Source organism: Megalobrama amblycephala, linkage group LG3 (assembly GCF_018812025.1).
Source record: "Megalobrama amblycephala isolate DHTTF-2021 linkage group LG3, ASM1881202v1, whole genome shotgun sequence".
NCBI classification, from domain to species: domain Eukaryota; kingdom Metazoa; phylum Chordata; class Actinopteri; order Cypriniformes; family Xenocyprididae; genus Megalobrama; species Megalobrama amblycephala.
Window position 1 is genome coordinate 48,264,833 of NC_063046.1, and position 22,032 is coordinate 48,286,864.

The 22,032-nt window shown below is 36.9% G+C and overlaps 1 protein-coding gene across 1 annotated transcript in view; it reads left to right on the forward strand.

The window, feature by feature from the left end:
- efnb3b (ephrin-B3b) overlaps positions 1 to 22,032 on the forward strand; it is a 100,225-nt gene that overhangs the window by 54,624 nt on the left and 23,569 nt on the right. The gene's annotated exons all lie outside the window — the stretch shown is intronic.

The window sequence follows — 22,032 nt, forward strand, 5'->3', positions numbered from 1 at the left end:
GGATCATGAAATTGGACATTAGTATGACCCTGGTATGTACCAATGAATCATGCAGAATAAAACCATGTGTACTAACAAAGTAAATAGATTCAAATTTTTGAATACATACTACTGTTAAAAAGTTTGGGGTCAGTAAGTTTTTTTATATATATATATATATAAAGAAGTCTCTTATGCTCACAAAGACTATTTATTTGATAAAATATACAGTAAAAACAGTAATACTGTTTAATAATTTTTCAAATGTAATTTATTACTGTTTTGCTTGTGAAGTCTTCAATGTCACATGATCCTTTAGAAATCATTCTAATATGCTGATTTGCTGCTCAAGAAACATTTCTGATTTTCAGTGTTGAAATCAGTTGAGCTGCTTCATATTTTTGTGGAAATTTGTTTGACTTTGATTAATAGAAAGGTGAAAAGAACCTCATTTATTTGAAATATCTTTTAATTTTTTTTACTGTCAATCTTGATCAATTTAATTCATCCTTGCTGAATAAAAGTAATAATTTCTTTAAAAAAAAAAAAAAATCTTAATGATCTTAATTTCTCTAAATATATTAATTCCAAGTACCGGATGTATGGAAATCTCTCCCAGCAATTTCTATAATATGATTTAAAAACATAATTCTAGAAAAATCATGGACAAATCATGGAATTTGATTGGCTAAAAAGCGTGTGAGCCCTTATTCACATAAAGAAAAAGAAAGAGAGAGAGTGACAGAAAGGATGGGGAAAAAATGGATAAGACAGAAGTGAGTTGATGGCTTTATATGTCAGATTGGGGTCAGTTGTCAGTCAAATTGTATTAATATTTTTTAAAACCGGATAATGATATGAACAGCATTTCAAATATGTGAGGTAATAAATAGTTGGTACTCAGGAGCCTGAGGTTATATTTTTGTGTTTCTTTTTATGACATGTGCGAAGTATGTGTGAAGGTGTAATGTCTAATTTTAGCAGTTACAGGTCTCACAGACACTGTGTCTCTGTGATAAGAATCAAGCTCCATCCACTGGCCCCTTAATGGGCAAACAAGTGTGAGCTTTCTGGTATGTGGTCACCAGGCAGAGTCCGGAGCTCTTCTGTGCACTGTTAAGCCTTAACGTAGGTGTCACTGACACACACACACACGCGCACACACACTGCAGGCTTTATCATTGCTCCAACAGGCCCGACAAATCGATCGACAGGCTGTGCCAGTCTATGAGTCCTCAAATGCAAGGTCAAAGGCACACACACACACACACACACAGGCACGCACTCACACACTCACGCAAGATGGAGAAAGATCGAGAGAAACCATCAAACCAGCGTCCACATGGAAAAAAGGAGAAAAGTGATTTTAAGGGTCATTGAACATTTAATCTAGTCTTCATGTGTGTGCATTTGTGTTAAAAATAGTTGTGTGTGCATCTGTCATGAGCGGTTGATGTTCTATTTTACACCAGAGTGCACATTTGATGGCTTCTGACAACTTCATGCCCATGTGTTGGCGCATATGTGTGTGTGTAAGGGTATGTGTACATTAGAGATTTGGACCTTAGGGAGAATGGTATTAATTAACCTACCTTAACATGCGCTAATTTATTCAGCCTAGCTCAAATGAGCTGGAACAGGAATGATTCATGAAATAGAGAGAGTGAGTGTGTTTATGTGGAAGAGAGCATTGACAGGTCATTATGGCTGCTCCAATCTCGTTGTCTAATTATCACATGGGTCACGAAGATGCCCTTAGGTCACTAATAACAGTGTTTACACACATACTCTTAAAGGGATAGTTCACCCCAAAATGAAAATGATCATCATTTGTTAAGCAGTTGTCATCATTTACTCACCCGGATGACTTTCTGCACTGTACAGGACAGAAAGTCTGTGTCATATCAACAGTGCTTTTTTAGTATTACTTATAGACTATTATCAATATTTTGAATTGTAGTTTATAGGATTAGTTCACTTCAGAATTAAAATGTACTGATAATGTCATCCAAGATGTTTATATCTTTCTTTCTTCAGTCAAAAAGAAATTATGGTTTTTGAGGAAAACATTCCAGGATTTTTCTCCATATAGTGGACTTCACTGGGGATCAACGGGTTACGGTTTCAATGCAGCTTCAAAGGGCTCTACACGATCCCAGCAGAGAAATAAGGGTCTTGTCTAGCGAAACGATAGGTCATTTTCTTTAAAAAAAAATAAGAACAATAAGTCATTTTCTTTCTTTTTAACCACAAATGCTCATCTTTCACTAGCTCTGCGAAGCGCCACACATTACGTAATCACGTTGGAAAGGTCACGTGTGACGTAGGTGGAAATACAGCGGTAGGGTGAAAAACTCCATCTCATTTTCTCCTCTAACTTCAAAATTGTCTTGTTTTGTAAAGGCCGTTTGACTTAGTCTTTGCTTGTTCAAGAGCAGTGCAAGACGAGCATTTATGGTTAAAAAGTATATACATTTTTAATTTTTTTTTTTTTAGAAAATGACCAATTGTTTTGCTAGATAAGACCCTTATTCCTCGGCTGGGATCATGTAGAGCCCCTTGAAGCTGCACTGAGACTGCAGTTTGGACCTTCAACCTGTTGATCCCTCCACTATATGGAGAAAAATCCCTTTTCCTCAAACACCATAATTTTGTTTCGACTGAAGAAAGAAAGACATGAATATCTTTATGAAATTTGAATTCTGAAGTGAACTTTAAGATTAGTTTTAATTTTTTATGAACAACCCCATTTCCAGAAAAGTTGGGACATTTTGTAAAATGCAATAAAATCAAGAATCTGTGGTTTGTTAATTCTCTTTAAAGGTGCCCTAGAACGTCTTTTTAAAAGATGTAATATAAGTCTAAGGTGTCCCCTGAATTTGTCTGTAAAGTTTCAGCTCAAAATACCCCATAGATTTTTTAAATTCATTTTTTTAACTGCCTATTTTGGGGCATAATTAGAAATGAGCCAATTCAGGGTGTGTGGCCCTTTAAATCTCGTGCTCCACGCCCCAAGAGCTCGCGCTTGCCTTAAACAACATAAAAAAATTCAAACAGCTAATATAACCCTCAAAATGGATCTTTACAAAGTGTTTGCCATGCAGCATGTCTAATCGTGTAAGTACAGTGTTTATTTTGGTGTTTACATTTGATTCTGAATGAGTTTGAGGCTGTGCTCTGTGGCTAATGGCTAATGCTACACTGTTGGAGAGATTTATAAAGAATGAAGTTGTGTTTATGCATTATACAGACTGCAAGTGTTTAAAAATGAAAATAGCGGTGTCTCCGTGAATACAGTAAGAAACGATGGTAACTTTAACCACATTTAATAGTACATTAGCAACATGCTAACGAAACATTTAGAAAGACAATTTACAAATATCACTAAAAATATCATGTTATCATGGATCATGTCAGTTATTATTGCTCCATCTGCCATTTTTCGCTATTGTTCTTGCTTGCTTACCTAGTCTGATGATTCAGCTGTGCACAGATCCAGACGTTAATACTGGCTGCCCTTGTCTAATGCCTTTCATAATGTTGGGAACATGGGCTGGCATATGCAAATATTGGGGGCGTACACCCCGACTGTTACGTAACAGTCAGTGTTATGTTGAGATTCGCCTGTTCTTCGGAGGTCTTTTAAACAAATGAGATTTATATAAGAAGGAGGAAACAATGGAGTTTGAAACTTACTGTATGTCTTTTCCATGTACTGAACTCTTGTTATGTAACTATGCCGAGGTAAATTCAATTTTTGAATCTAGGGCACCTTTAACCTTTATTTAACTGACAAAAGTACAAAGAAAAGATTTTCAATGTTTTCACTGACCAACTTGTGTATTTTGTAAATATAAAGAAATTTCAATTTTGATGCCTGCAACACACTCCAAAAAAGTTGGGAAAAAGGCAAAATAATAGTGAAAAGGTTATAGAATAATTTTAGGAATTAGGTAGAATTTCTAAAAAATTCGGTCGCAGCCTAATGACCATTAGAAAATGTGGGTCCTATGGTCAAATCAGTTGAGAACCATGCTTTAAAGCATGATATTCTTTGATTTGCAGTCATTCCAGTAGGCCTATCTATCTTACAGCAGAGTTGTACTTGTAAACACAAACACACACACACACACACACACACACACACACACACACACACACACGTTGCTGTCAGTCAGCGTGAGGGATTTGGGGTACCTGACTGCGGAGCAGCTCTGGGCTTCTTATCGCCATGGCATTGCTGTGGCAGCGGACACAGACAGATGGCTAACTGTCACTCAAACTGAGAGAAGAGAACTCAAGAGGAAAAGAGGATGAGAGAGTGATGTGGAGAGGAAGAAAGAACAAGATGGACAGACGGGTCTTACAGGGGTTTACCGTGTTTCTCCAAAGAACAGCCTCTCAGACACACACGCAAATGCCGAAAATCTCTGTGCGATTATTTTACGACCCTGTGAATCATCATCATCATCATTGTGCACGTACGTGTGACGTCTTGTGAGTGTTTCATGGTGCCGTATTGTTTTGATCCATATTAATTGCTTTTTTTTTTATGGTGACTGTTTTAAGATTTGAGTGAACAGAAAAACAACAGAGGGACAGAAATAGAAAGAGGGAAAGAGAAGAAAACAGAAACAGAAGAAGAGGCGGTCGAAGAGCAAAGGGAGCAAGGGATTCCGAGAGATCTATATTTGATGAATATTTGAACGTTTTAAAGCCCCCAGACCGAAGTTTTCCCTTCTTGCTGAGACAAAAGCTAACCACAAACACCAGGGAGAAGAGAAAGGTAAATGAGCGCAAGAGAAAGAGAGAGATTTTTTTTACACTTAAATTCCCAGCAGCCTGTGTGTTCTGCCAGTTGTTTTTATCAGTGCACATCTGGCCCACATGATCCAATTGGATCAGAAGAAACTCATTTAGCAGCTTTAGCCAATCAGAACATTTTGGTGCAGACGGATGAGCACAAGCGTTCCCTGAGTGATGACAGTGATCAGAATAACAATGGCAGTAAAGGATTCGAGGAATCGCACACACATATGATGAACATGTGAGCCATGTTGATCAATCCTGACAGAATGACTGATCAAATCAAATGAAATGAATGAAATACTGAAATGGATGGCACTTGAAAATTTGTTTGAGTCAGGTTTTGCCTTCATTGTCAGCAAATATCAAAAGGCATTTGAAACCCAAAATCACCTACCAGAGATTTGATTATCTCTTATTTTAATTTGATTCAGTTTAATTCCAATTAATTTGGGCATATTAGAATTGTCCATGTTGCTGAATGGAATTGTGCTGAAATTCCTTTCAGTTGCTATTTAATCAGTGTTATTAACACAAGCACAAACTGCACTGTGCATACTATCTCTTCAGTGTTTTAAAATGATTCATTTAAAGGAGTGTCTTATCATTTGTTTGTGAGTTGAACTATTTTGGTTTTTGATTCAGTAAAAAGAACTGGTTTATATGAGTCAATTGTTTGTTCTTTTGATTCATTAAAAGAACCGGTTCTTAAAGGTGCTAAAGAGGATGTTTTGTTTTATACATTTTTGCAATATTACTTGAAACTGTCTTTACTAACTGATAAAAGACTTCGTTTTACGACGGAAGGACATCTCAATCGAAAGACAGTTTTTTACATTACTTTCTAGCCTTTCATTTTATTACACATATATTTCAGACTGCAAACTTAGGTAAAATATGACTTCTTTTGCCGTTGGGCTGTTGATTCAGCATCACAACTGAAAAGCGGTACAGAAAACACTGAAAGAGTAAAAAAGATCATTCTTGGGATTTTAGGAATCTATACTGATGTTGCTCAAATGAAGTTAATCTGAAAATCAATTTCTAGCACATTCTGTGGTATAGAAGGAAGGAAGAAGGTTTGGGAAAAAGAAGTTAAGGAGTCTGTTTGTGGAGTGCGAGTAAGTGAATGTGACAGTTCGCCTCAGCAATTTAGGTCAAGAATCGGAACAGTACAGTGTATGTTTCTATACTTGTCAGGGGCAAACATTTTTTTGAAAAGGTCCTAATAGTGCAGCATGACCAAAAAAAAAAAAAAAAAAGTCGTCTTAAAGGGATAGTTCACCTAAACATGACAATTCTGTCAGAATTGACTCATCCTCTGTCCTTCCAGACTTATATATTTTGGTAACACTATCTAATAAGATTCCATTTGTTAACATTAGTTCAACAACGAACAATACTTTAAAGCATTTATATGAATTTCTTTGTTCTGCTGAACACAAAGGAAGATATTTTGAAGAATGTTTGTAACCAGACAGCTGTGGGGTACCATTGACTTCCAAAGTATTTATTATGGAAGTCAATGGTGTCCCACAACTGTTTGGTTACCCATATTCTTCAAAATATCTTATTCAGTTGAACAAAGAAATTTATACCGGTTTGGAACAACTTGAGGGTGAGTAAATGATGACAGAATTCATTTTTGGGTGAACTATCCCTTTAAGTTTAGTGTTGTAGTTTAGCAAATATCATCATTCCTGTGTAAAATCTGTGACATATAGTGAAACCAACATGTGTACGTGTGTGTGTGGTTGGATGGATGGATTGGACAGATACTCCCCAAAGGTCAGACAGAAAAAAAGCCCACACTAATTGGATTCCAACTAGTTAACATTGTGTGATTCATTTAACCTCACACACACACACACACACACACACACACACACACACACTATGCAGTAGCAGACAAAGCCGGCATTGTGCCTCATTCTGCTGAGGAACCACTTGTGGAGGGATGTGTTTCCCGGGAACAGGGGGTGCGCTTATCCAGCGCTCACCATGCCATTGACCCTTGACATTGCCTCACTGGGCCGAATGCAGAAACACGACGACATGGCCGCAATTTAGTGTGCGAGATCACGCAAACATGACCCGTTAATAGCAGTAATGAACAGTGAGCACACACACATGCACACAGCTGCCACAACGGCTTGTGTGTGTGTGTGTGCGCGTGAAACACAATAACCACACACACATGCAAAATCACACACAAGCTCATATTGTAATTCTCCCTAGATCATCTTCATAGATCATCTATTCATCAACCACAAACTCGCATGACAAACACACTTTTTGGGTAAACAGACTTTAGGCAGAGAGGATGTTTACTGTGTGTGGAGGGAGATTAAAGAGTTGGGCTGGGATTGGGGTTGACCAGCTGTCCATGAGAGAGAAAGAGTGAAATGGTTGCAGTGCGAGCTACTGAAAAAGTGAGAAAGGAATTTAACAATCCTGTTTCAGATTCTTCTTTTTAATTCACATTGAATAGTCAATGTAAAATCAACCTGAACCTATTGAACCTATTCCTAGTCTTATTTGGAATTCATCATTAATCTTTTTATTAAAATGTATTACCTTGCTCAGCCTCTGAAATGACTTTTTTTTGCCTTTTCGGCTGATGTTACCTAGCGTGATTAATTTTGCATTAATACACATTGCCACTAATTAAAATTATTTAACCATTTTTAAGGATGCATTAAAAAGTTTTAACTTTTTATTAATAAAAAATCCTGAACACAACTGTTTTCATCCTTTATAGTAAGAAGAAATGTTTCTTGAGCACCAAATCAGCTTATTGGAATGATTTCTGAAAGATCATGTGACACTAAAGACTGGAGTAATGATTACGTTTATAACAATAAATTATATATAAAATATATTAAAATAGAAAGCACTCATTTTAAATTGTAATATTTCACATTATTACTGACTTTTTGATCAAATAAATGCAGTCTTGGTGAACATAAGAGACTCTAACCAACTTTCACTCTAACCAACTGATTGGAACTGGTTTGAACCGGCCCTTTTCACAATTCTGTAAGCAATTTTGGCTCTACATTATGCAAGTCAAATTGGTTGTAAATGCGGTTTCCTGTTAATGAACACATTACCAATTCTTTTAGTACTTTGAGAAGGTGTGCAACTGAGATGTGTTGCATGTTCATTGTCTGTTTTTTGTTTTTTTTTGTTGGTGAATAAATTTTCAATCTCAAGTTTATTTGCTTAATTTCTCAACACTAACTCACACACAGTCCTCTCTGCGGACGCATTAATCTCACCATTCATTTGGCTCTCTTCTCTCTGCTCTCATTTGTTGTTCCATCTCCTTCCAGATCTTCATCCACTCATCTGTCCCTGGTATAAATCTTTTAATCTTAGTTTATTTATTTTCTTTTAAGCTAGTGTATCTTACCAGCACAAAGTAGTTTCTTCCCCTTATCTGACCTTTTCTGTCATCTCTCTTGCTTTCTACCCCGTTTTGGCCCCCATTTTCTTTTTGGCAGATTTCTCATTCTGCTGTTCTTCATGCCAAAGCCATAATTCACCAAGCACTCTGGCCGGTGTGCCAAGATTTTAATAATCGTTAAAAATGCAAAGCCACACAGGCATTTTGGAGTGAGTGTGTGTATGTACCAGTGCATTTCAACTAAGCTCACCACCTCAGTCATAGCAGGTCAAGAGTTCCCTAGTAGCATTAAACACATCCACAACGAGAGCGATTGCTGCGACACAACTAACAGCCTCATTTTGATCAACGGAGCTGTCTACTTTGCAAGTGCATGAAGCTGCTCCTTTTTTGCATAGTCTGATCTACTTTACATCTTATTTGGCCAAGAACCGACTGCTTAGGGGTTGTCTGAATGACTAACCCATCACAGTTCAGTTTTTATTTCATGTTTAGATGCTGTTATTTTTTACATTGAGTATAAGCGAGCACAGCCATATATATATATATATATATATATATATATATATATATATATATATATATATATATATATATATATATATATATATATATATATATATATATATACAGTACAGTCCAAACGATTGGAACCACTAAGATTTTTAATGTTTTTAAAAGAAGTTTCGTCTGCTCACCAAGGCTACATTTATTTAATTAAAAATACAGTAAAAACAGTAATATTGTGAAATATTATTACAATTTAAAATAACTGTTTTCTATTTGAATATATTTCACAAAGTAATTTATTCCTGTGATGGCAAAGCTGAATTTTCAGCATCGTTACTCCAGTCTTCAGTGTCACATGATCCTTCAGAAATTATTCTAATATGCTGATCTGCTGCTCAAGAAACATTTAATGTGTACAATTGTACAAAATATTTGTGTACAATATTTTTTTTTCAAGATTATTTGATGAATAGAAAGTTCAAAAGAACAGTGTTTATCTGAAATCTAATCTTTTGTAACATTATAAATGTCTTTACTGCCACTTTTGATTGATTTAATGCATCCTTGCTGAATAAAAGTATTCATTTCTTTAATTTCTTTTCAAAAAAAAAAAAAAAAAAAAAATTCTTGCTGACCCCAAACTTTTGAACGGTAGTGTATAATGCTACAGAAGCTTTGTATTTCAGATAAATGCTGTTCTTTTGAACTTTCTATTCATTAAGGAATCCTGAAAAAAAAAGTACACAACTGTTTTCAACATTGAAAATAATCATAAATGTTTATTGAGCAGCAAATCAGCATATTAGAATGATTTCTGAAGGATCATGTGACACTGAAGACTGGAGTAACGATGCTGAAAATTCAGCTTTGCATCACAGGAATAAATTACTTTGTCAAATATATTTAAATAGTACACAGTTATTTTAAATTGTAATAATATTTCACAATATTACTGTTTTTTATTGTATTTTTAATTAAATAAATGTAGTCTTGGTGAGCAGACGAAACTTCTTTTAAAAACATTAAAAATCTTAGTGGTTCCAAACTTTTAGACTGTACTGTATGACTTTCTGGAAGATACTGGACCACAAAAGAAGTAATTGTGAAAAATGTCTTTGCCTGTATACAATAAAAGTCAATGAGGTCCAGAACCCCATTGTCTTTTATTGTGTGGACAAAAACGTCTTTTGTGTTTTGCAGAAAAATGTCATACAGGTTTGGAATGAAATAAGTAAGGGATAATGTACATCCAGCTGGTTGTTATCGCAGAATTAACCCCGAAAGGGTGATCAGGACCCCGACGCAAAGTGGAGCCATCCACTTATTACACGGTATTTTACCACATAAATAATTATGGTAGCACTTTATTTTACAGTCCTGTTCCCCATGTACATACTATGTACTTATTATAGTAATTACAATAACTGGGTAATAACTAGGTACAAACCCTGAAGCCTGTTTACTAACCCTGTTTTAAAATCATACCTGTTTGTTATCTTATAATAATCCATTACAATGTACAAAACAATTGTCGCAAAATGGCAGCAGCTGCGTTTGTATAAAACAAGAGAGAGCGAGTCCGTGATACCGGATGACATAATTAAATAACTGTACACAATATATTGATTTGAGTTTTAGTATTTTATTAGCTCACCAAACTCAAAATTTCCACGAGGAAAAACTGTTTCTAGCAAGCGTAAAGAGCCGACTTCCGTTACCCGGATGAGACTGTGTTATCGGTTTTTACAGGTTGTTGTCGGGGGATAACATATCGCTGGATGGCCTGATTGACCAATCAGAATCAAGTATTCCACAGAGCTGTGTAATAAGGGTGACAGAATAATGACCAAATTTTCATTTTTGGATTAATTATTCTTACTACTATTATTCTTACTACTTTTGAATATCAGCATTACACTGTAAAAAAAATCCCAGTAAAATTTACGGTAAAAACTGGCAGCTGTGGTTGCTACAGTAGCAACGTAAAAAAAAATCTGTTAAATTTATGGTAAAATAACGTATTTCATTAACTGATATAATGTTAATTTACCTTTATAATACACTGACACAGGGCTCTCAAGTTTTGAACTGAGTTCAGAGTGAGATTTCGGCGGCGACGGGGGTTTGGGTGGGGACGGGGGTCTGATATGAAAAATGACACAAATTCGCACAAATAAAAAAATATTTATTTAATTCAGCATTTTAGTGTGTATGTGAGTGAGTGAGTGTGAGAGATAGATAATGGTAATATAATCATACACATTATATTGTTATTTTTCCTCAACATTGTAATGTGAAACAATATAAACATGGTAACCATATTCCGACACTAGTGTACCTTATATGTACGTTACGTTCTGCACGATAACTGGCGCGCTCTGCTTTACTAGTGTTTTTTCCCGCTCGCTGCTTGAGCCTATAATGCTTTTGTTCTTTAGGCCTATATTTTTTTGTTTACACATATTGTTTAATGTTTTAAACTGAATGAAAACCTTAAGATAAAACACAAACTTGTTGTGTATATTACCTAAGTTTGTTCAGAAATGGTGACGACAACTTGAATAAAAAATAAATAAAAAAGTCTCTCATTTTCTCAAAATAATCGTAATTTAAAGCTGCTGTCCGCGATTTTTGGCCCTCTAGCGGTTAATAAACAGAACTGCACGCGTCTTGCGGAGGAACATTCTAGCCGGAGCTACTTTTCTCTGTGTTTGTCTCATAGTATGTCTATGGCGAGTCACGAAGTTACATAGGCCTACTCTGCGGCGAGTCCTACCAGTCCGGTCTGAAATAGTCCGAATATAAACACTTATTATAAGTGTACCATAATGATTCAGGATAAGACAAAAACACGGTTTGGAAAATGGATTCATGTTGTATATTCTCATTATATAATTTTTGTACATTTTTAACACAAAAAAAGTTGCGGACTGCAGCTTTAAATACACGAATATTCGTTTTTTTACTAGCCCAAATATTCGAATATTTTGGAAAAATGCCCATCACTACTAGCCAGGCAAGTTCACGTAAAAGTACTCTGGACAAACTGTTAACTAACTTACCAGCTGCCTGGACACAAATATTCCCCAGCAATTTGATGAGATGACTTACTGTACTCATAGGATATGGTCCCACATCGATCACGATCAGTCTGTAGCCAGATGTGAATCAATGTGACTGACAGATGTCCTCTTCTGTAGCTAACTACTTCAGCGAGCATCTGAATCAGTGAGCGAGCCCGTGAATCACAGAATGTGTCGTTGGAATCAGAACATAAATATTTTTGTGGCGGGAATATCTAAATCTTACCCGGATTCAGTAATTCTATTTTCTGATTGGCTGTTCGGTAGCTATATTTTTTATTAGATTAACTGGTGCGTGGCAGGGCCTTCTGAACTCTATGGGGAACTCGCTTGATTCCTCTAATAGCGGCGCAACTTGTGCGTTATCCTGGAGATTTCTCTGCGTGAGAAATACAAGGTGTGGCGTGTGAGCGTGTGAACGGGTTGAAATGCGTGTGTCTCACGCCCAATGCGTGAGACTTGAGAGCCCTGCTGACAGTCACCAAACACAGTGGTGATAAGAGTCACATGATGAATCAAAGTTCATCACAAGCTGAGAAGGACAACACTAACATATAGAAGGTGCACACAGTGTCATTCACACACACACACTAAACACCATCATGGTAACATGCATGAAATTTTAAAAATGCAATAAACATTAATTTAACAACATTAGATGTAACATAAAACCCTAATGTACATAACTGATTAGAAAAAAATGAGAAAAACTAAGAAGAAACAGAGTTATTTCAACGAAAATATATCAAATGTGAAGTGTCACGCAGGGAATTGTGGGAATGTCAATTTACGGTTTTTCACTGTAAATTTTACAATGAATTGTTATTTTTCACTTCCAAAAACTGTGAATTTAACGGTATTTTACCGTAAAATTACATTAAATGTACTGTTAGATCTATTACAGTTATTCACCGTATATATAGTACGGAAACTTTCTGTAAACCAATTGACAGTTTTTCACCGCAGCATTTTTTACTGTTAAAATCACGGTCATTTTTTACAGTGTAAGTCATCCATTTAGCATTTTATTCTGGCCAAGAAATGACAGTAAGATGCTTGTACGTTTGGGAACTTATAAACACGACGTTTCTGTGGAACAGATAAAAACCTGTATTCTCTGACTACCCAAAATTGACGCTTGCCAGTTTGAGGAAGCTCTCGGCACTTTTTTGCGCAATATGCATCCGTGCGTGAATTCGTCCGTACCATCTGAGGCCGAGACTGTTCCTGTTATAATCAACAAATCTATGAAGCTTGAAGCCGAATGCTGAAAATAGAATTAGACAGAACCCTAACGTCACCACAGCCAGGACAGATTAAATCAGCTGTCGTTTGAAAACAAGACATTACCTCAGTATGTTCTGTCCTATGGGTTAATATGCTCTTCTACTGACTAATGAGCTCTTTTGAGTGCTAATATTCCATCCATATATTTACAGCTATGCGAACGAGTTTATTAATATGGAGTAGAAGATGCATGTCTCAGCTGGGTTTGTGCCACCGCACCTTCTGCTCAATGTGTGGAGCCTGTTCCTCCCCTCTGAAACCAGAATTGTAATGCATGCAATTAAGGAGTCTAATTAGGGTAATTAATTCTGTGGGAGAGAGGAACCCAACACTCCGCCATTCACGGTTATAGATCTGACTTAATCCCTGTGCCCTACACTCCAAACACAAAGCTGTCTCAGATAATGGGGGCCAGGGACTCTGTGTGCGTGCGCACGTGTGTGTGTGTGTGTGTGTGTGTGTGTGTGTGTGTGTGTGTGTGTTTGCGGATCTGCTGTCTTCTCTCAAGCTAACAGACTGCTCTCAAACTAGAAAGCTCTGGAAACTCCTCAGGCATGGAACATGAAGAAAATGGGGAAAGATATGCTTTAGAACATTATGAACAAATCTTCTTGGTGATTCATTTGAACCAATTCGTGAAGCAGCTGTAAAGGAGAATTTTGAGAAAAGCTGTGATTGAGGACTTTATTTGAGCAGGTCTGTAATTTTAGGTAGAAAGAAACACAACCAAAGGTCGAAAATAGAGCAAACATCACCAACCAGTGTAACCAATTAGACTTCTTAGAACACTTTTTAAGTGATGCCTATTCATTTTTTTTTATTTATTCACTGTAAGATTAATTTAAATGAACAAAATTTGTTCAAATGAATCTGACTTTGCAGTGTTAAGTATGAATATTTTTCTAACAGTTATGTCTATTTATGTGTGAGAGATTTTTGGATCATATGTGGGTCCTCGACATTTGAAATGTACTTTAAACTGAAACAGAAACAGTCAGAAAAAAGACAGTGTGTTCGGGAAGAAAACCATAAATCATATTTCTCTCTTTTAAATGCTGTCTTTCTCTTGTTACATATTTCTCTCTTTCACACACACACACATATTTTTTCAATTGCTAACATACTTTTGTCCAAACTGTAGTCAGATTTTCAAAACTCTAAACACATTTAGCAGAACATCCGTCTGTTGTGACCATATTAACACAATTCATGTCGTTTTCACAAAAAAATGCAGTCAATTAACACGTTTCTAAAATGCTTAAATTTTCTTTTCATATAAGCTTACCCCGTACCAAAATCATGGATCGTTCTCATCTTCTTTGCAAGTCAGAAATGAAGACCTAATCTTTAAATATAGTATAAAGCCTCTACTTTTGCAACAACAGCAGCTCAAAAGCATTGAAAAAACATATAAAACAACTACTGAAACAAATGATAAGCATTTTTAATTAGCAGATCACTGAAATATTGAGAAATAGCAGATTCCAATCTCAGTTGGAGGCATAGTCAGGTGTTGAAGTTATTTTCATTACATGGACATACAGTAAAATAGGACTCTTTGAATCGGATTTGTTCAGCGTGGATGCAGAACAACACAGAGGAGCAGAGAGAAAAAAAAAAAAGACTGGGTAAGGGAGAGGAACAGATGAAGGAGCAGAGGAGTAGTTGGATCAGGGAGAAGAAGAGGTATAGGAGAGGAGGAAGAATGTGTGCTGGATTGTGCTTCTGTATGGTTTTCCCCCCTTACACATGTAGAACCTATGAAAGCTTATTTCTGCCATGCATAGAAAATAAAAAAGTAATTGTCTTTTTATCTCACTATTCTGACTTTTTTCTCTCAATTCCTATAGTTTATATTTCACAATTCTGAGAAAAATAGTCAGAATTGTGAGATGTAAACTCACAATTGCAAAAAATAAAGTAAAATAAAATAAATAAATAGAATTGTGAGATAAAAAGCCACAATTACCTTTTATGCTTTTTTATTCTGTGGTGGAAAAAAGCTTCCATAATAACCAAAGGCCATATACAGTATGTTGGATTTGTTGTTGATCAATGGCAGCAATTTCATGTTTTCATTTCAGTAAAAGCTTCATCATACCACAACGATTTTTCTACAATGATTCCAGTACTACTGTTTCATATATGCAGAATATGTGGTCTGCACAGGGCACTAGCTACCAAGAGGATACCATCCCACCCACTACAGGAGCACCATCAACACCACACACCCACCCCCAGAAATAGATTTCAACCAAGGGGGCAACTGAAGTTCTGCATAGGGTTACATTTGACCAGTGGCTGCCCTGAGCAATTCTGTTACTTTCTTCTTCTTTTTTTCTACTGTACTTTCTTTGTATGTTGCCAAGAATGCACACATTCAACACTCAACCAAAAATGTAGAATGGCTTACATGTAAGGAAACAGATTTTTAAAAACTATGCATTTCATATTTTTTCTGTTGGTAGAACTGATGTTTTTGACAGAACGACTCGATTTTGAATCAGGTTTGCTGTGTTTTGATAGTTAGTATATAAAGGTTGTTAGCATTTTGACATGTAGAGTTTGTGTTTATTTAACAAAATATGGCTTTGGGCAGAAAATTAACTATTTGGCCACATGTGTGGTGTATGTGTGTTGCTGCGTTAAGAGTTTAGAAAAAGTATTTTAAGTTTTGGTAAATGCTTGTTAGCAAATGTAAAAAACTGTAAGATCCAAACACTTACATATACTTACACATCCTGTCATTTTATGAAAACCAGCACGCTCTTGTTCACTCAGTATGGCTTTGGAAATGCTTGAATAACTCATTTAGTTCCTTTACATAAACGCAGACCAACACCACTTTCTCTTTCTGTCGTTCTTTCTCTCGCACTCTCAAACACATCCAAAAGATCTTCCTCCCAGCCATCCAAACCCTCACTCTTCTATTCCTGCTCCAGTCTGTGAATCCACCAAGGACAAACATACAACAGAAAGTATGTCAAATTCAGCAAATCAAACCGCACAAACAAGCCTTAATCAAACATATTTCCTGTCACAGTAGAAACACACACACTCAAATTTGCACACAAATCTTAGTTATTGCTTTCCCACAATCCATCATCTCTATTTCATCTGATTCTTTCTGTCCATCTCCCTCTTTTTCATTCTCTCTCTCCCTCGAGCCCTACGCAAGCGCAGATGTCAGGATACATTATTTCAACTGGCTACCTCCCATGTTTCTCCTATTTCTCCTCTGTTCTCTCTGTGTTACTATCGTTCTCTTTTTCCCTCCATCCTGTGCTGTCCGGGTGATGGTGATGTTTGGGTTTTTGTGCATTTCGGAAACACAAATGATAAAAGCTCAACAGGATCTCTCACAAAAGGCGAACATTTTGTCCCTAGTTGGTCTCTCAGTCTGTCTGTCTCTCCACACATACACACACTGCCAATGAATTATGGTTGGCTCTAGAATCTGTCCAGCCCTAAAGTACTCCAGATGTTGGAGTGTGTGTGTGTGTGTGTGTGTGTGCGGTTCTGGCTTCAGAATGGATTCAGGGTTATTTTCCCCTGTGTGTGTTTAAAGATGTTGTTTCATGTTTGGCTTATAGGCACACTCACACACACACACACACACACTTCTGTTCTCGCTGCTTTGCTCATTTGGCAGTGTTCTGCTTGCTTTCATTAGAACCTGTAATTAAAACGACAGTGAAATGTGATTACAGTCTTTAAGATGTTCGACTGTGTTCGGCACAAACTGAAATAGGGCTGGGCGGCATGATGTTGCATACTGTTCAATGGTAGAAATGAGTCAGGCAGCAGAGATCCTGCTGTAGTGATTTGTGAGGTTGAATAGTGGTTTTATATACATTCATACATACAAAATATATTACAATAGAAAACAGTTATATTACAACATGTTGCTGTTTTAACTGTATTTTTGATCAAATGAATGCTACCTTTTGTTTTTGTGCTGATGCCAGATTTAACATTAATTATGAATAACCTTATCTTATGTTTTGCATTTATAAAGTTCTGAAGTAATTTAGTGGATTCTAAAAATATATATAAGTCTTATTTAATCTATAAAATGTTTTGTGATATATATACCATTACAGTGATATGAAATTATTCATGATCCCGCCCATCTCTTCACTGAAACCACTTTAGCTGTCTCCCCGTGTGCCCGTGCGTTTGCCGTTTGGCTTTGATATGACCCAGAAACAAACAGTCCACCAGAATTTTCAGCCACACTCTCTGCTTCACTACTCCTCTCCTGTTTTTTCTGCCTCATACTTGCCAGCATCTTTCTTTATATAGCAACCCCCCTCCTTCCCTCTTTCTCCATCTCTTTATCTCTCTTTCTTTCTCCCTCTTGCTTTCTTTCACTGAATGCCATCTCCTTCCTCCCTTCAGACCATTGACCCACTTCCCTCTTTTCTTGCTCTTTCTTTCCCTCCACACTTTTGTCCTTCACCTCAACAACTTCTAAGTCTTCGCTCTTGAAGTGAAAGTTGTCCGGAGGGCAAACAAATGTTTTGGCTGTGTTGCGTCAGCAGCGTGTTTCGTGTGGCTAGGCTAATTGAGCAAGTTGTTGAATGTGTGGTGTGCCGGGTCAAAGTGGAGCATAAGAACAGTCGATATTGATTAAGAAGAACAGAGAGAAACTAATAGATAGATAGATGGATGGATGGAAAGATAGAATGACAGGCAGGTGGAAAAATGGATGGATGGATAGACAGACAGACAGATGTTGAGCATCAAATGCATTGATCTCCTCTAGTCCTTTCTCACACTTTCTTTCTCTTGTCTTTAATTAAAATTCATTGGATGTTTAGGCTCATGCAGGCATGACTCATCCATTTTGAATTGAACCCACACAGTGTAAGCAGATATATTCAGATTCCTGTTGCAGTACACAACGCATAGATCCACACGCACGCGCTCCACTGAGGTCTGCACTCAAGCGCTGTTGCCCACAGACATGACCCAGTTAGGTTGGATGTCCTTCCTCCTTTCCGACCCACATCCTCACTGTCAGCTCGCCGCACTACCAGGGTTACAAAAGAGCCGTGCCGGAGCATCGATGACGTTCTTTCCATAACCCCACATAACCTAGGAGTCCTGCAGAGATATACCATCATGCCTTGCTCCACTCTTTTGTTCTGAGATGGAGTGTTGCTTTCTAGAATGCTGGTGTCTGGAGAGGCTTGTTGGAAACATTTAAGCCAGTGTATATATAATGCATTATGATATTCTTTATGCATTGAAGAAGAATTCATAATCCTTTATGCAAGTCTTGCATATAATGCACACCGGTAATTTTTTTGAAATACTTGACACTACAGTCATGTGCAATAGTTATATACTTATATTATCAGTTAAATAATTTGGCTCATCATCATAAAGCTCTTTAAATGCACAATATGTAAGATGGATTTGGATTAAAATATCTAAAAAACATTAGAACAATGTTGTATATTTTGTTGACTTGTATACTTACGTTATCCCAAATGTTTCCAAGAATGTTTAAATCCAGAGAAATCAGCAATTTTAACCAGGACACGGACCATGTCCGTGCGTCGCCTATCAATGACATCATACCCACGGAAACACCAAAGACACTTTAATATATTATGTGTTTTATTAGACAGGTGAGCAACTGATTGGATACATTCATCAACAGAAAACTAATCGTTATATATAGCTCAACACAGTTAGTCTTATTGTTTAAATCTCGTTTTCTTGATTTACAGCGAGTACCATGTTTTACCATGCCTAATATCGAACTAGTTTACTGAAGTGAGGACAATTGTCTCATAGTAGCCGCTGAGTGAATGCAGAGTAGCATTATAATAACTTTCAATGCACTCAAATGTATCTAATATGATAAACAGCGCTACGCCTGTTTTGAAAAAGCGAACTCTAATGGCGAAAATTTACATATTGTGCCTTTAACGGTGTAACCATTAAAGTCCCCCTGCAGTCAATAGTTTTATCCCTTAAAACTCATCTTTGATAATAAAAATGACATATTTTTATGTTTTGTCCTGTGAAAATAATTTAAAATAGCTTAAATGTAACTCTACACCTTGCTTCATTTAGTATACGGTGATCTATGAATATGCAAATTAGTCCCCGCCTCCACTCAATCACACCAGCTCAAACTACCTGATCCAATAAACGCTACACAATGGCAAGTGGAAATATTGGTTTAATTCAGCCATAAATGTTTGAACCAGAAACTGATTCAGAAGAAGCGGAAGAGTGAATTATACAGGGTCATCTATAAGTCGATGTATCAGAATGGTAATGCGCTTTATGTTTCGCTCCCTACAACATCGGACACATATCGGTAATTGATATGATAAGCCTTTGTCTTGACTACGTTATCAAACAGCTAATAATGTGTTGCTAATGAAACTCAAACCATGTTTCCGTTTTCTATTTCAGGCCCCGTTTACTCTAGGGTGTTTTAGTTTTAAAACGCATACGTTTTGCTACGGTTATGCTACGCCAGCATTTTTGAACCTCGAAAACGGAGACTTTCGAAAATGCTGGAGACCCCGTTTTAGTTTGAAAACGCTGGTTGCGTTTCTAAATAAATGGACCAAAACTGAGACTTTTGAAAACAATGGCATGGTTCTCCATGTTCGCTCTGCGTATCCTTGACGACCGTGTAAACAAAAGCATGGAGACTGAACTGCAATCTTTGCTATATTTGTTGTCAGTTTTAGTAGCCATTGTGAAGTTAAACTCTGCATTTTTGTAGTATTGCAGCTACCTATATGCGCAAGAAGCAACTGTTTAGACTTGTACGCGCATGCCCAGTGTGCATGAATGGTCATGTGACATGCGTTTTCAGTCGTGTGGTGTAGACGGAGATTATTTCTGAAAAGCTGTGGAAACGCCAGTGTAGACGAGGATCGTTTTCATTTTAAAATGAAAATACACTAGTGTAAACAGGGCCTCAGAGTCAGAGCTTTTCCCTATTTCTGTTTTTGTATTTCTTTGCATGTGGCTTTTTTTCATGTTTCATATACAGATTTGTTTTAAAGGAAGGGAATAGGATCAAAGCTCATTGTGTCTGCTGTAACCGCTACACCACAGCTCTTTTGCACCGAGCATATTACATTATCTTTTCATATTTAATCTGTTTTGTATTTTATGTAATGTATTTAAAGGCTTTATGAGCGTTGATGGTGTTGATATTCATACAGTAGATCCCACAGCTGATTTACAGTCCAGCAGATTTTACAGCCTGAACAGGATTAGAGCTGTCTGATCTCATTACATGAGCCACCAAATGCTTTATTTGTTTACACGCTTATTTATAGACTCAAATCAACCTTATCTGGAGAGAAGGATGAGGGATTTTTCAGATCTCGTGCTCTCTCTCTGTGACCTCTGCCCTCGTAAGCTGCTTTCTTCTCTTGGACACTTGCTCTGCTGGAGTTTTTATTTGTGTTGTGTTTACTCATACAGGCTGATCGGCTGGCAGCTGGAGCAGTATTAGAGATGGAATGGTTAAGAGGTCAGACGGGTTAAACTCTCTCTAGTGGTTCATAAGCCTGCCTGGCAGGCCTCCAGTACCAGCCTTCTCTCAGTACTCGACCACTGGAGCCTTTAACCTCATACCCGCTCAAACACACTACAACATCCATTTACAGCGTGGAAAAGTATGCGCTGTCTGTACGTGTGGTGTCATGTATGCTTTGGATTCAACTTTAAGATTGTACGAGTGTGTTTTTTTGTGTTTTCTGTGGTCTGGTCCCGTGCCACCCGGGGGCCGATAGAGAGAGGAATGACCGTAATCTGTCTGGATGGGTAGAAATGTGAATGACTGGCCACAAATGAAAATGTCATTGAGCATATAGGAAAGATCAAGCTAATGGGGTCAAAGGTGGGAATGATTCAGGTCCAGGGGAGCCCACAGCTATGTATTCAACCATTTTATGTCAAAATATAAGGAATAATGTGAGTTCGGTAGATGGTACTAGATGCACCGATTGCAATTTTCTTGGCTGATTCCGATATCCGATTTTTTTGTAATTGTGACCTGCTAATTTCTACCGATTCTGTTTTTTTTTCAAAGAACTATAGTTGACAGCATATACAAACAAAAATCTACATTTCTTCAAAGCAAAATCTTATTTTCATAAAAAACAAGTTTTATTTCTTTCAGAAAAAAACCTCTTACTGACTCCAAACTTTTGAACAATAGTGTATAATGCTTTTAAATCTTCTTTTTTTTCCTTTTTTTTGCTGTCGATTGAGCTGAACTTGTATTAAACCAGCAACATTCCATAAAGAAAATTTAAAGGTGCCCTAGAATTAAAAATTGAATTTATCTTGGCATAGTTAAATAACAAGAGTTCAGTACATGGAAATGACATACAGTGAGTCTCAAACACCATTGTTTCCTCCTCCTTATGTAAATCTCATTTGTTTAAAAGACCTCCAAAGAACAGGCGAATCTCAACATAACACCGACTGTTACGTAACAGTCGGGATCATTAATATGTAAATATGCCCCCAATATTTGATATGCCAGCTCATGTTCAAGCATTAGACAAGGGCAGGACGTCTGGATGTGCACAGCTGAATCATCAGACTAGGTAAGCAAGCAAGGACAATAGCGAAAAATGGCAGATGGAGCGATAATAACCGACATGATCCATGATTACATGATATATTTAGTGATATTTGTAAATTGTCTTTCTAAATGTTTCGTTAGCATGTTGCTAATGTACTGTTAAATGTGGTTAAAGTTACCATCGTTTCTTACTGTATTCACGGAGACAAGACTGTCGTTATTTGAAACACTTGCAGTCTGTATAATTCATAAACACAACTTCATTCTTTATAAATCTCTCCAACAGTGTGTAATGTTAGCTTTAGCCACGGAGCACCATCAAACTCATTCAGAATCAAATGTAAACATCCAAATAAATACTATACTTACGCGATTAG